This window comes from Lontra canadensis, unplaced genomic scaffold, assembly GCF_010015895.1.
Source record: "Lontra canadensis isolate GAN:19392208 unplaced genomic scaffold, GSC_riverotter_1.0 scaffold19, whole genome shotgun sequence".
Classification (NCBI taxonomy): domain Eukaryota; kingdom Metazoa; phylum Chordata; class Mammalia; order Carnivora; family Mustelidae; genus Lontra; species Lontra canadensis.
In genome coordinates this window covers 13,452,192-13,465,412 of record NW_022631013.1, presented here as the reverse complement: position 1 = coordinate 13,465,412, position 13,221 = coordinate 13,452,192, and the positions used below count along the sequence as shown (strand labels likewise).

At 53.0% G+C, this 13,221-nt stretch overlaps 1 protein-coding gene across 1 annotated transcript in view; it reads left to right on the top strand.

Annotated features, from left to right (window-relative positions):
• Positions 1–13,221, top strand: part of SHB (SH2 domain containing adaptor protein B) — a 136,212-nt gene that overhangs the window by 121,448 nt on the left and 1,543 nt on the right. The gene's annotated exons all lie outside the window — the stretch shown is intronic.

Here is a 13,221-nt window from a genome sequence, read left to right as displayed (position 1 = left end):
TAAAGGACTAGGGCAGTGGGGTGGGGGCAGGGAGCACATGTCGTGGTGGAACTGATGCGGGTGAGAAAGAGGGAGGAGTCAGAACCTCATCTGGATTTCTGAATGACGGGTGAGCAGTGGTATTGCCAGCTGCAGCATGGACTTGGAATGGTCAGTTTCAGAAAGACCCAGGAAAACACGCTTTCCCTAAGTCAGCTGACCTTTTTCCACTGTTGCCCAGAGCTCAGAGATGACCGGCACCTGCATCACAAAGCCAACCCATTCTCCAGCACACCCCCTGGCCCCCTGGTACGAAGGAAGCCCACTGACGGACTGAGTGTCCCTGCCTAGCCACGCATGCCTTTTTTGCTCCCCGGAGAGCTCCATGGTCCCTTGAGCCTCTGAGCCACCCCGATTACATTTCCATCTGGTTTTTAATTATCTCCTATCAGCCCGCATAAATCCGCCTATGTGGCTCACCCGCCAGGGGAGGCATTCCAACTGCCCGTCCATCGCCAGGAAACCTCTTGTGCCCCGGGACAGCTTCTCCTCTGAGGCACTGGGTGGTCTCTCCAAATGAGAAAAACATTTCTTTTTAATCACATTTCTAACATCTTGTTAATATGACTTGTTTAATAATATTTTTGCAAAAGCCATCTGGGAATGGCTTGGTTGGGGACTTGGGGAGGGCATATGGGTGCTACAGGGACCGGCCATGGTGACAGACACAGACCTTGGCTCTGCCGTCAGCGAGGGGGCAGCAGCACAGAGAAGGATGCAGGGGGTGGGGAGTGGGGGTAGGCAGAGGACGGGGGCCTGAATCCCACCACTTCCCCCTGTATGAGGGTCACCCAGTAGGTGGCTCCACGGCTCCCAGCCTCTGGGCTCTCCCAGCCTCCAGAGCCTGGAGGCTCAGGAACACAGTGGGAGGAAGGAAAGCTGTGCTGATGCGGGTGGGATTCTTTGCAGAGTTTCTGTGCTTGCCTCAGGACAGGGCTGTGGTCTTAATTTGCTTCTAGCTAGGTCAGGGCCCCTGAAGGAAATAGGATTAGCCCCCACCTAGAGGCATTTGGCCCGGCTTAAAGCAGATAGCTTTGTACCGTAAAATTCCAAGAGGCAGTGTGGCTGGCTGTTCCCTAGACCTTCAGACCCTTAAAATCAGAAGGGTCTTGAGTCATCCGGGTCAAGACCCTGGCTTGGGGATGGGAGAACCAGGCCCAGGAAGGGAAAAAGACACCCCCAGCATCCTGTGACAGGTCGCTGGCAGAGCCCAGGCACTGTCACCTCTGAGCCCCATGGCGCCGCTGTAGTTTCTTCTCCCATTTTCTGCATCAGCGTTCTTGGTATTTGAGGCAGATTTATAAAATCAGGTGTCAGATTTTATAGCTCTTGACTTTGCTCCCACGGTTCAAATGCTAAAACTGTAAAAATGATGATTTGCTGTTTGTGAGTTTGTGTGTGTGTGTGTGTGTGTGTGTGTGTGTGTGTGTGTACGTAGTGTCACACGCACACACATGTACTTCCACTTTGCTGAGGTGGATGCCTCCCCACTCCTGTTCTTGGTGCCTCAAACCTTTTCCTAGACGGCTTCCCTAGTGAGCAGCCGCCTTCTCGTTTCCAGCCAGGGCTGATTTCTGCCACTTTTTGTGTCTTTTTTTTTTTTTTTCCCTTTTTTTTAAGATTACTTCACCCAGGAGAAATATCAGAAACAACTGGTTTGGCAAAGCCAGCTTATTAGAAATGCTTTAATTAGAACTTTTTTTTTTTCTCCCTATTTTCTTTTTGAATATCCACACACTGCTCATGGTTCCAGGCAGCATGGGAGCCAGCCTGCCACCTTCTCATCGGACTTTCAGGGCAGGGCCAACAAACAGATCAGCAGTGTGGCTGTCATGGCTGTGATCACACTGTGTGCCGGGCCTTTAACTGGGCAGGGTGACGGAGGCACATGAGTCTCTCAGCTGGTAGTCTGGACAAGGGAACAAACAGGTAGGTGTGATATAAGGAGATGTGGCAGAGAATAGGTGAAGGAGGAAGAAAGTTAAGTTTGACCAGCGGCATCTTGGAAGCCTTCCTGGAGAAGCTGGCATTGGATCAGGGCTGTGGAAGATGATAATTTATTGAGAAGTAACAGCAAGGGGCACCTGGGTGGGTTTGCCTTTGGCTCAGGTCATGATCCCACAGTCCTGGGATCAAGCCCCGAATTGGGCTCCCTGCTCAGCAGAGAGCCTGCTTCCCCATCACCCACTCCCCCTGCTTGTGTTCCCTCTCTTTATCTCTCAAATAAAAATTTTAAAAAAACCTGCCCCCCCAAAAAAAAAAGAGAGAAAGAGAGAAGTAACAGCAAGATAGAAGGATGGTTAAATGGGTTTGGGATTGGTGGAGAGGTCTCTGCACTATCCTTTCTTTCTTCCTCTGGTCCTGACTAGCGTTTTCAGTTGTCCCTACCATATGAGCCCCTGGGCCCTCCAACCCCAGCCCAGGTGACCAACACTATTATGGACAGAGACATGCCTTACAAACTCAGAAGTCTGTCAGCTGTCTCTGGCTTGTCCCAGCATCCCCACTTCACCGTCAAGGAAAAGGGCTCAGTAAGACCTGGGACTTACCTGTGACCATGATTCCTGGTTTTTCATTTTTTTGATCTCCTGCTTTCCCAAGGGCAGGCCATGTGCCTATCATGTCCACTTGACCCTCAAAGTGTCTACCCCATCCAAGCTGGACGTAGCATCCGAGAGAGCCGTGCATTTACACAGTGCCCAGCAGGCTCTTTGCAGTCCCAGGTACCTAGAAGAAATTGATTGGAACTGGCCCTTGCCGAGTGTCCTCTGAGGCAGGCAGAATTATACCAGTAACACTGATTAAAAATGCGGGGGTGGGGTGAGTTCTGACACAGTGAAGATAAGACCAGCGAGGCAGCAGATGAATGAAATCTGGTGATCTGAGCACACCCAGATTTCAGACCCACAGTCTCAAATGTTAGCATAATCCCACTTGGACTTCATATTTTCGGGCCAGAAAAATACCTTTTCTGTCTTTAATGGTTCCAATCTTAACCAAAAAAGTATACTATGAAGAAACTAGGGTTGACTATTTTACTCTTGTAGGAGTTGTGCTTTTAAAACCAATCAGTTCCATATAGTAAATAACTTTTTGGAAACCAATTACTTGCAGCCATGCTGAAGAAAACTGTAATTAATGTGGTCAAATCCTAGCCAAATAATAAAATGAAAGCTTTGTTGTGTATCAAGGCAGAAATCAATTTCATTAGGGAGCAAAGAGCCAGAGATTTAATTTTGAGAAAATTCTCCACCCTGTGGACAGAGGTTGTCAAGAACCTGCCAGAATGAATGCCCAGCACAAGAGGACTTGCCCTCCAGAGCCCAGATTACTGAGGGCTGACTGACCTTTCAAAATTGCATTTGCAAACCTTCCAAATGTAGCCAAAGCCAGTGATCTTTTGCTTCTTAATGTTCTTGGACCTGGTGTTCCTTTTGGTTTTGGTCAGGAAGTGAATGTTATCTTCACCTGATAACAAACTCTTGCACGTTGGTCAGATCCTGTCCTTTGGACCTTGGGAGGAGGTGGCCTTAGGAGGTCAACAGACACCGGAAAGGGGTTTAGCAACAACCTGGTGTGTCCACATTGATGATGGGGTCATATGCAGATAGCAGGGCTGAGGGCAAAGCTGGACAGACCCACCAGGGACAATGCCCAGTTGCAGGACCCCAGTGCATGAGAGATTGTGAACAGCAGGTGTGACCAGGGTGGGAAAGGACAGGAGATGCCGCCCTGTGAGGACAACTGGAGCCCCGGGTCTGCTTCTGCTTCTTCGGTCTTCTGGTCTCTGAGGGGCCTTCCTGGGACGGAAGGCATGACTGTGGTCACAGGATCCAGAGCTCGGAGCTAAGGCTATGGTCACTGAGCTGCTCTAAGTACAAGAAGGAATTTCCCATGGTCAGAGCCATCAAAACTTGGAAGGGGTTGTCTCGGTAGGAAGTAATCTCCCCAGGGCTGAGGGTAAGAGATACAAGCTGGACACTAAATGTGAGTATTACAAAGGTGTTTCCATCATGGGATAGAAATAGAATGGGGGCGCTGAAACCTGAATGTGCATCAGAATCTCTTGGAGATCGAATTAAAAGCAGATTTCATTCTAGGGACACCTGGGTGGCTCATTTGGTCAAGCATCTGACCTTTGGATCAAGTCATGATCTCATGGTCGTGGGATCGAGCCCCAGTTTGGGTTCCATGCTCAGTGGAAAGTGCGCTTGAAAGATTCTCTCCTTCTGCCCCTCCCCCATCTAAATAAATAAATAAATCTTAAAAAAAAATAAAAGATCTGATTCCAAAGAGACCCAGGGAGCCTCAAGTTTAACAAGTCTTGAGGACTGTGATGTGGGCATTCTGAGGCACGTTTAAAGAAACACAGGTCCTCTTCTAGCCCTGGCGTTCTGGTGCTTCTGTAAGTAGGTGAGTCCTTTTGTTTAATATCCACGTAGTCATTCCTTCTTCGTCATGTGGTATGAACATCTCCTATGTGCCGGGCTTCAAAGCTTTACCAGTTTGTGGGACCTTGGGGGTCTCCAGTCCTGTCCCTTCATTATAGAGATGGGAAAACTGAGGCCCAAGAGAGCAGAAGCTGGAGTCGGGACCAGGTTCCTAATGTCTGGTACAGAGCTCTTTTCACTTGCTTTCAGTGGTCTTCAGAGCACATTGAAAACTACTCCCATTTCACAGATAAAGAAACTGAGGCCTAGATTCCCAGGACTGTTGGGGAGTTTTTCCACAGGAGAAGAACTGTCATTGATACGATTTGCAAAGGCCCTTGGCCAGGATGTTTGGGTGGCTTGCAGCACCTGTGTGCCTTTGAAATTCCAGAGAGGAGAAAACTACCCTCAGGTTAGGGGCAGGGTCACTGGCAAATGGATCTGTTTTAACTTGTAGTCATTAAAGACCCCTCTGGATTTTCTTGCTTTACTTTTTTTTTTTTCCTTTTTTTAAGCAAAACTATAAGTTGGATCAGGTGCTCTGTGGGGAAGTCCCCTCCTTGCTCTGCTAATGGATGCCCTCTGTCAGTGAGCAAGGGGAGCCCCCACCAGCACAGGAGTTGGGCTGGGAGGATAGTAGGGGCCGGCCCCATGATTGGAGGAGAAGCATGAGATTCAGGGTGTGGAAGATTGCTGCTTCCCTCCTCTCTGCACCCCTCCCCCATCCTCACTCTCCACTTTGTCATCCCCCATCCCTGCTGACAAGGCTACCGCTGGTGCCCAAGCAGCTCCTACACCTGATGGCATGGGGGTGGGTGTGGGGGGATTCCAGCCCCTGATTCACTGGGGACTTAGAGCAAACCTCCACCCCTCTCTGGGCCTCCTAAAGTCATCTGTGAACTGAGGGCAGGGAACCAATAGTCTTAGAAGCCTGTGCTGGACATCTGGTCTGCTCAGAAATGGTAAATGCAGAGAAGTACACATCATAGATACTTAATAAATACCACGGATCATGTATGACCAGTATTTTTTTTTTAAAGATTTTATTTATTTGAGAGAGCTAGAGAGCACAAGTGGGGGGAGGGGCAGAGAGCAAGGGTAAAGCAGACTCCCTGCTGAGCAGGCAGCCCAGAAGTGGGACTCAATCCCAGGACCCCGGATCATGACCTGAGCCAAAGGCAGACGCTTAACCAATTGAGCCACCCAGGCGCCCCTGACCAGTATTTTTTAAGCACAGAAACTTCTTTCCTCTTCTTTCCTATTGTTTTCATGTGGACCCCTGTGGTAACAACGTGCTTTTGAGAGGGCCATGAAATACCACTTGATTTTTTTTTTTTTTTTAAGATTGTATTTATTTATTTGAGAGACAGAAAGAGAGCGTGAGGGGGAGAAGGTCAGAGGGAGAAGCAGATTCCCATGGAGCTTGAGGCTGATGTGGGACTCGATCCCTGGACTCTGGGATCATGACCTAAGCCAAAGGCAGTGGCTTAACCAACTGAGCCACCCAGGTGCCCCACAGGGAAACTGATGTCAGGGAAGTACATACCCTCCCCAATGTCACCCAGGGACAGAGCCAGGGCCGGAACCTAGGCCTTCTACCCTAGCCGGGTGGGCTCCCCAGCCGGAGGAGGTGGTCCGGCAGCCCGGACTCTGCCTGGCCATCCATGGCTTCTGGGCTGCCAACATGGCTATGAATGATAGACCAGACAGACGGGAAGATGCGTTCACTGCTCGGCCCAGACCGCATGGAGCCAGCGAGACGAACCAGATGGGCAGTAACTTGTATGCAGACTCCTGCAGAGCGGTCGGAAACAAAGCCATGTCAGAACCCCGAGCCTCAGCACCTGCAGACTAGCTCACGCACTGCCTAGCTCAGACGTCAGACAGCCTGGGAGAGGTGGGCGCTCCATTCCACAGGTGAGGAAGCAGAGGCCAAGGGAGCCACAGCTCAACATGGCAGGACAGGGACTCAGACCCAGGTCTGGGGGACCCTGAATCCACAGGCGGGGGTTCCTTTGGGAGCTGTCTTGCTTCCCTGTGCCTCTCTTGAGTCCTCTCCGCAGCCGCTGGGGCTCACCCCACAGCTCCCTGTTGTAGTCCCTGTTGTGGAGCTTCCTTCAGGCTGGCACGGCCCCCCGACCTGCTGGCTGTGGGGGTGGTGGGGGCAGAGGTTGGGCCTTGGAAACAGCCTGGACCCCTTAGTAGCCAAGCTGTTCGGCCAGCTCTGTGTTGCGTGTCGAGCCCTCAGGTACGGAGCCAGACGATCTAAGCTTTATCAAGCATTCACACTCCGTTCCCAAGGACGTTCTCACTTACCCTCATAACTGCTGTGAGGGGAGCTCTCATTACTCCCATTTCACAGGTGCAGATTTTTAGGCACTGGACAGTAGTATGTGTCAGCTTTAACCTCAGTGCTGCTGGAATTGGGGGCTGGATTAGTCTTCATTGTAGGGGCCGTCCTGTGCGCCCTATAGGTTCGTGAGCAGCGCCCCGGGTTCCCACCAAGATGCTGGCAGCCCCTGAGTTTCCAGGCATCACCGAATTATCTGCCAGAAGGGATAAGCTCACCTCAGTGGAGAAGCACTGCTCCAAGGAGAGTGGTCTGGGAATGACTTGTCGCAGCAGAGGGAGATCACTCGGGGACAAATGCGTTCTCTCCATCTGTGGGCACGGGTGTTGGGACTCCTGTCGTCGTGGTGTCTTCCCTAAGCCTGGGGATCCACTATACCCAGGGCTCTGCTGGTTTGTCTTCCTGCATCGAGGCTAGCCACCCTGCCTTGCCTTAGTTCTCCTGGCTGCTGCTGGGGTGCCCCCCCCACCTGGGGGTGTCCCTCACTGGCTTGAGTGCTGGAGAGCTTTCCTCCACCTTTCCCAAATGGGGACACTGAGACCCAGGGAGAAGGGATTTGCCTGGGATCAGAGTTTGAACTCAGTCCGGTCTGACTTCAATCCGGCCCCCACCGCCACCCCAGCCTGTGCTAAACACACAAAGGTGTCCGCATTCCTAGGAGCATCCTCAACTCGGAGTAAAAGGGGATACCAAACCAAACACGCTAGACCGTCTTGCCCCTTCCCACCCCTGCCTCCGCCCTTCTTGAAGTTTTCATGTATGATTGGTGGAGCCTGAGAACCGCTGGGAATACCGGACAAGGGAACTGCAAAAGTTACCCGGCCTGATGCCCAGGCATCATTACCCTCCTGCTTTCACACCTCCAGTAACGGGAGGCTCACTCTCTTGTCATCCTTGATTCTTAAAGTCCTCCTGCCTAAAACTTTGTTAGTCTTCTCCTGAGAAAATCACCCCAAATGCATTCATTTTGGCCTACCTGCTGCTTTGTGTGTCACAAGGCAAACCTTAATTCCTCCCCGTGTTTGCCGGGAGAGGCCTCCACCACCTCTCCTTCTGCCTGGAGATGGCTGTTTGTCATGATTTACTGGAGGCCCTCACCCTGGGCCGCCCACTTAGTGCTTGAGAAATGCCCAGGTGGCCCAGGAAGGCTAATCACCGCTGATGCATTTATTGAAAGTCTAATTATTTGGTTGTAAATCAAGTCGTTGCACTCAGCAGCGTTTACATTTAAACGCTTGTTTGCCATAACTTGGCACGTGCGTCTGAGGCTTATCGGAGTGAAGGCTAATTTGGAAGGCGGTGGGCGGCACGCAGGTGTTTGCCAGGTGACCTTGTAAGCCCCTGCCCCCAGCTCCCTTGACTCCTAGACCGTGTCCACTGGAGGGAGCCTCCCATCCTCTGGCTCGGTACATCATTATGTCCTCTCACTGTCCTCCAGCCGTCTTCTCATCTGTGCCGTGGGCATCTTATGGGTAATGCCAGCCCTCGCAGCATCTTTCTGAAGCCAGAGGTTGGTACATTTGTGGACCGGGGGTGACCGCTAACACTGTCGTACATTTCTGTGTCCCCGGGCCCTTTGCTGGAAGGTCCCAGTATCTGTGGATGCTAGCCTGCACACAGTAGGCCCCTCAGGAGATGGCAGCCAGGTTCCCGTCCCCTGAGGGCCCTTGGCACTTGAGTTCTGGGTATTTCTCTCCCGCTGGCCCAGGGCTCTCACAGCATGTTCTCTCTGGAGTGGCTACACACTGCTCATAGGTATGGCTCTGCCCCCCAGTAAGCTCGCTCAGCTGGTCCTCACTGGCTGTCCCAGGACCAGTGCTGTCCAGACAGAGCAGCTACTGTGTCTGGCCTTGAGGGCGGTGGCTTCCACCCTAGCTGGACCACCCTGAGGGACAGAGCGGAACAACGGCCGGGGAAAGATAGGTGGATCCTCGTTGCTGGGTCAGGACAGACCCTCACTAGATAGAGGATGGATGGATGGATGGATGGATAATGGACAGATGGACCACGTACCCAGCTGTGGGCCAGGCAGGTGCTGAGGGCCCAGAGGGAAGTAAGGCTTGGCCTACTGAGAAACATCACAACGAGCAGACGGGATTCTTGAGCTCAGGAGCTCACAGAGCCACAGGGAACTCATGTCTCAAGGCAGAAGGAGTCCGAAGGCCCACCTAGACACCTGGATCCATCTGCTTTGGTGGCCGAGCAGGGGAAGAGGAGGCAGTGGTAGCTTCAGATCGCGGATCACTCACCTCAGGCTAAGAAGAGAACATAGACTTTAGAGTTGGACAGCCCTAGGGAAACCCCAGCCCCAGCCTGTCCTGTGGAACTTGGCACACAACTGTCCCCCCCAACCCCCCAGCATCAGTCTTCCTATCTGTAAACAGTGGTAGTTACACCAACTTAGCAGCGTTGCCGTGGGCTTCCGTGAGCTGACCTATAGCACTAGCTCAGCTCCTCTCTGGCGCACGCTGGGCATCTGAGAAGCATGAGTGGCGTTCCTTGTACAGTGGCCTTGGGGAGCCATGGTCAGCTCTGAGCCGAGGGACAGCATTCTGGGGCATCTCTGTCAAGGGAGCAGTTCCCTACCCACCCACCTTTCAGTAGAGGGGAACCAGAGATCCTCGCTGGGTGTGGATTCCTGTAACAGGTCCTACATGCTAGTCCCAAAAGGCAATTTCCTTGCCTTCTCCTGCATAAATATTATATGCAAGTATTTTTAAGTCATTTCATCATGAAAAGAAGTGATTTAACATAACGATTACTCAGAATCCTTCATGAAATATGCATCAAGCAATTAGGTCTAAAAGCGAGAGGTGAGGCCTTGTACCCTGCTTGGGCCGGCAGCTGCGGGCTGAGTGATGTTTTATTAAAGCCCGTGATTATGAGACGAGGTGGGGCCTGTTATTAGGCCTGGCTCACCAGGCACGTTTGATAATCCTGGTGATGAGGAGGTGCTTTTTGTGATGTTAATGAACGAACTAAACGCGGTGACAGCCCCAGCACCCCCAGCCTCTGCCAGCCGTACATGACTCATTAGACAGGTCAGCCACTGGAGACACCCCTAATTGTGACTTTGCTCTCAGAAGATGTCCTATCAAAGGAGGCAGGACCGACACAGGAGTCTGGCGGGCGGCAACAGCCTGTCTGAACTCCCTGGGGACCAGTAGCCCCCCCCCCCCCACCCAAAGGGGATATGGGGAGGCGGCCTGGCCCAGGACCTGGCCTTCAAAATCCTGGATGCAAGGACTCTAGGTTTTGGCTGCAGCTACAGCCTACCTTGCTGTATGCCTTGGGCCCGAGCATTGCTCTCTCCAGCCTCAGTTTCCTCCCACGTTCCCCAAGAGGGTGAGAGGAGAGGGTCCTCAGGTGGCTTCGAGCTTCAGAAGCTCTGTCCAGAGTGGCCACAGCATCCCCGGGCACCGCTGGGCGTCTGATGCACACTGTTCTCCCTAGAAATTCTGATTTTTTTTTTTCTCTTCTCATGTGAGACATCTTCTGTGTTGAGTCGGGAGTCATTCAAGCCATCCCTCCGCAGCTGGTTTTAAATCTTTAATGGTTGTTAGGTAACATCTCATTCGTGGGGACCTTGTGGCCATCCGATCAGGATGTATCATCACAGCACATCTCTCGGGTGTGTGTTGACAGGGCTCTACCTGACCTTTTCGTGAGTCTGAGTTTGACAGATTGTCTCAAAAACCAAGCCTGCTCGTCTCTCAGGGCCTGCCAACGCCATGGGATGGGCCACCACCCTGTTTACGTAGTTGGGAGCTTCACCGGTCAGGACGGGCCATTCCCAGTGCTTGGGTGACCTTTCTGGGCCAGCCCTGTGCTGTCTGTGGCCCACCATCAGCCCTGTGGAGCAAGCACCTGGGGACTGAGGCCAGAGTCGAGGAGTAACTTGTGCAAGGTCTAAGATCTCTCCCCTGCCACCCTGCCTGACCTCACATGGAGTGTTGAGGGCTAAGTAGGCTTCCATCTCAGAGCTGATGGTACTGAGGTCAGGAGCGTGGACCCTGGGAAAGGTCCAGCAAGGAGGGGAGCAGCGCCGCTGCCGACTGCTGTGTGACACTGGGTTGGCCACCTTCTGTCTGAGCCTCGGGGCTCAGCATACAGCCTGGATCCAGGAAATGCTCAGGAAACATTGACCGTGATGACCATTCAGGCCAGTGCCCCATGAGACTACAGGGCAGTGGGCAGCCCTGGAATGGGGTATGAGGCTGCCGGCAGGCATCTTCCTGCAGGACACCTTCACAGAGTGGGCAACACCTTAAGCTTATACATATGGAATCCAGGACCTTAGGCCTGGAAGGAGCCTCAGAGGTCATCCAGTTAGCCTCCCTGCCTCACAGAGGCAGCGGATGCAGGGACAGAGCCAAGCATCCCCAAAGAACTGCCTCGGGTCCAGCGAACCATGGGGTGTGCAGTGCCTGAGCCCAGCGGGCAGGGCCACTCCTGCAGGGGGCCCCTCATGGGAGAGCCAGCTCATGGGCCCTTACCCCTGTGCCAGGCAGTGGTCATGCCAGGGACTGTGGGGAGGTCATAGGGCCCGAGTCCTCTGCCACGGTCCCCGAACTTTGTTAGTTCAGAATCCTAAACCTGTGTGTAATGAAATCTGAGTGCTGGAGGCACTTGAGGGAAGTGCTGACAGCTGCCCTTCCCGCCGGTGTCTGGTGATGGGGAGGTTTCCAATCACCTGGTGGCCATTCCGCCATTCCAGGCCGAGCTGGTGGTCTGGGAACAGAGCAGCTTCTGCTTCTTCTGCCTCTGGCTCTCAGCTGTTCTCACCTTCCCCGCCCACTTCCCTTGCTGCATGTTTCAAGAACGACCGCTGTAAAAACGTCCTATTAAACCATAGGAGTTACTTTCCTTAACCTCCTTAAAAATGAAATCCGCTCCGCCTGCAACTCCATACGCCTGTCGCGGCCCACAGCTAGCTGCTGCGATCCCATCTTACACAGCCTGCACTTTGCATCCCCGCTGTAGACCTGGGACAGTCGTTGACGCCCAGCGGTCTAGCACCCAAGACATCGCCCCTCTCGACCCACTCACACAGAGAGGCATGACGGTCCCAGGCCCCACGCCCACCCTGCTCTGTGATCTCTCCAGCGTGGTGGGTGGCTAGTCTCCACTTAACTGGGGTTGTACATTTTTCATGGAATGCACACCGTTTCCTTCCTAGCAGCTGAAGCAAGCGCGCCTCCTGCTTCTCAGAGGCGTCGGAGGCAATTCTCCAATGAAATGACCCTTCACTGAGGAGCAGAACTTGCCACAGGCTCTGTAATTAGAACATTGTCAGCCTTAAAAAATCTTGATTTAAATTTTAGTTCTTTACAGGAATTATTCTCTCTTGAAACATAATTGCTCTCCGAACGATTTCCTTTAAGCTGAGGGTGACATTTCTAAATACGTTATTATGAGCAGATGTATTGCTCAGTGCCCGCCCTTCATTAAGCATTTGCTCTGCCATTTGAAAATGGTCCTGGAGTCCAAATTGACACGTTAATAGAGCAGCCGCTGGTGCGCGCGGGCAGCCCAGTCCCGACTGGAAGCGATGCGTGTGAGCCCTCCACTGCCCCTGTGGGAGCTGCCAGAGCAAGAGGGCTGGAGCTGAGAAGCCTGCAGACTTGTGTCCACGTGGAGCTCGGCCTCGCCGGCAGCTGGGCCTTGGTGTCCCGGAAGCCAGGCCCCCAGGGCTGGTCACAAGTTCTCAGTGCCAAGGGACAGGGTCTAGAGAAGGCAGCAGGGGGTCCAAGTCCTAGCTTTCTCACTAAGTGACAAACATGAGGTAAATTGGACTGTCCTTTGGAAACCCAAGCATCTGCACGTGTGGCACCAACATCATAAAAGGTCAGGCTTGGAGTTGAGTGGGCAAGGAAAAGGTGGCTCAGGCAAAGGCAGATTGACAGAGGAGTGCATGGTCTAATGTGGCCGGAGACCTGGGTGGGAGGTGGGAGGGGTCTGCGAGGGCCAGGTGGAAGCAGTGTGGCCATTGCCATCCAAGAGCTGTGCCCACCACAGCGTGTTGATGTAGCTGGCAGGCTGCATGGGGCACAGGGCGTGGGGCTGTGCTCTGATCTCCGAGGGACCCACACACTGCCCTTTTCATCAGGTGCCATGCATGGTGGGTACGGACTGGGCCCTGCTCTGTGGAACTTTGAGTAATTGAGAAGATAAGTAATTGCAGTTCAACAAAGCAAGTGCTGATGGAGGCATGAGTATACTCAGTGCAGTCAGAGGAAGAAAGGAGCTCTACTTGTAGGAGCCTGGAAGACTTCCTGGCAGAGGAAACACCTGGGCTGGGCCTTGGAGGAAGAGGCAGAGTTCATTGAACAGAGGGAAGAAGTCCAAAGAAGAGAGTGCCTGCATAGGGACAGAGCTGGCGGGGGGGGGGGGGGGGGGGGG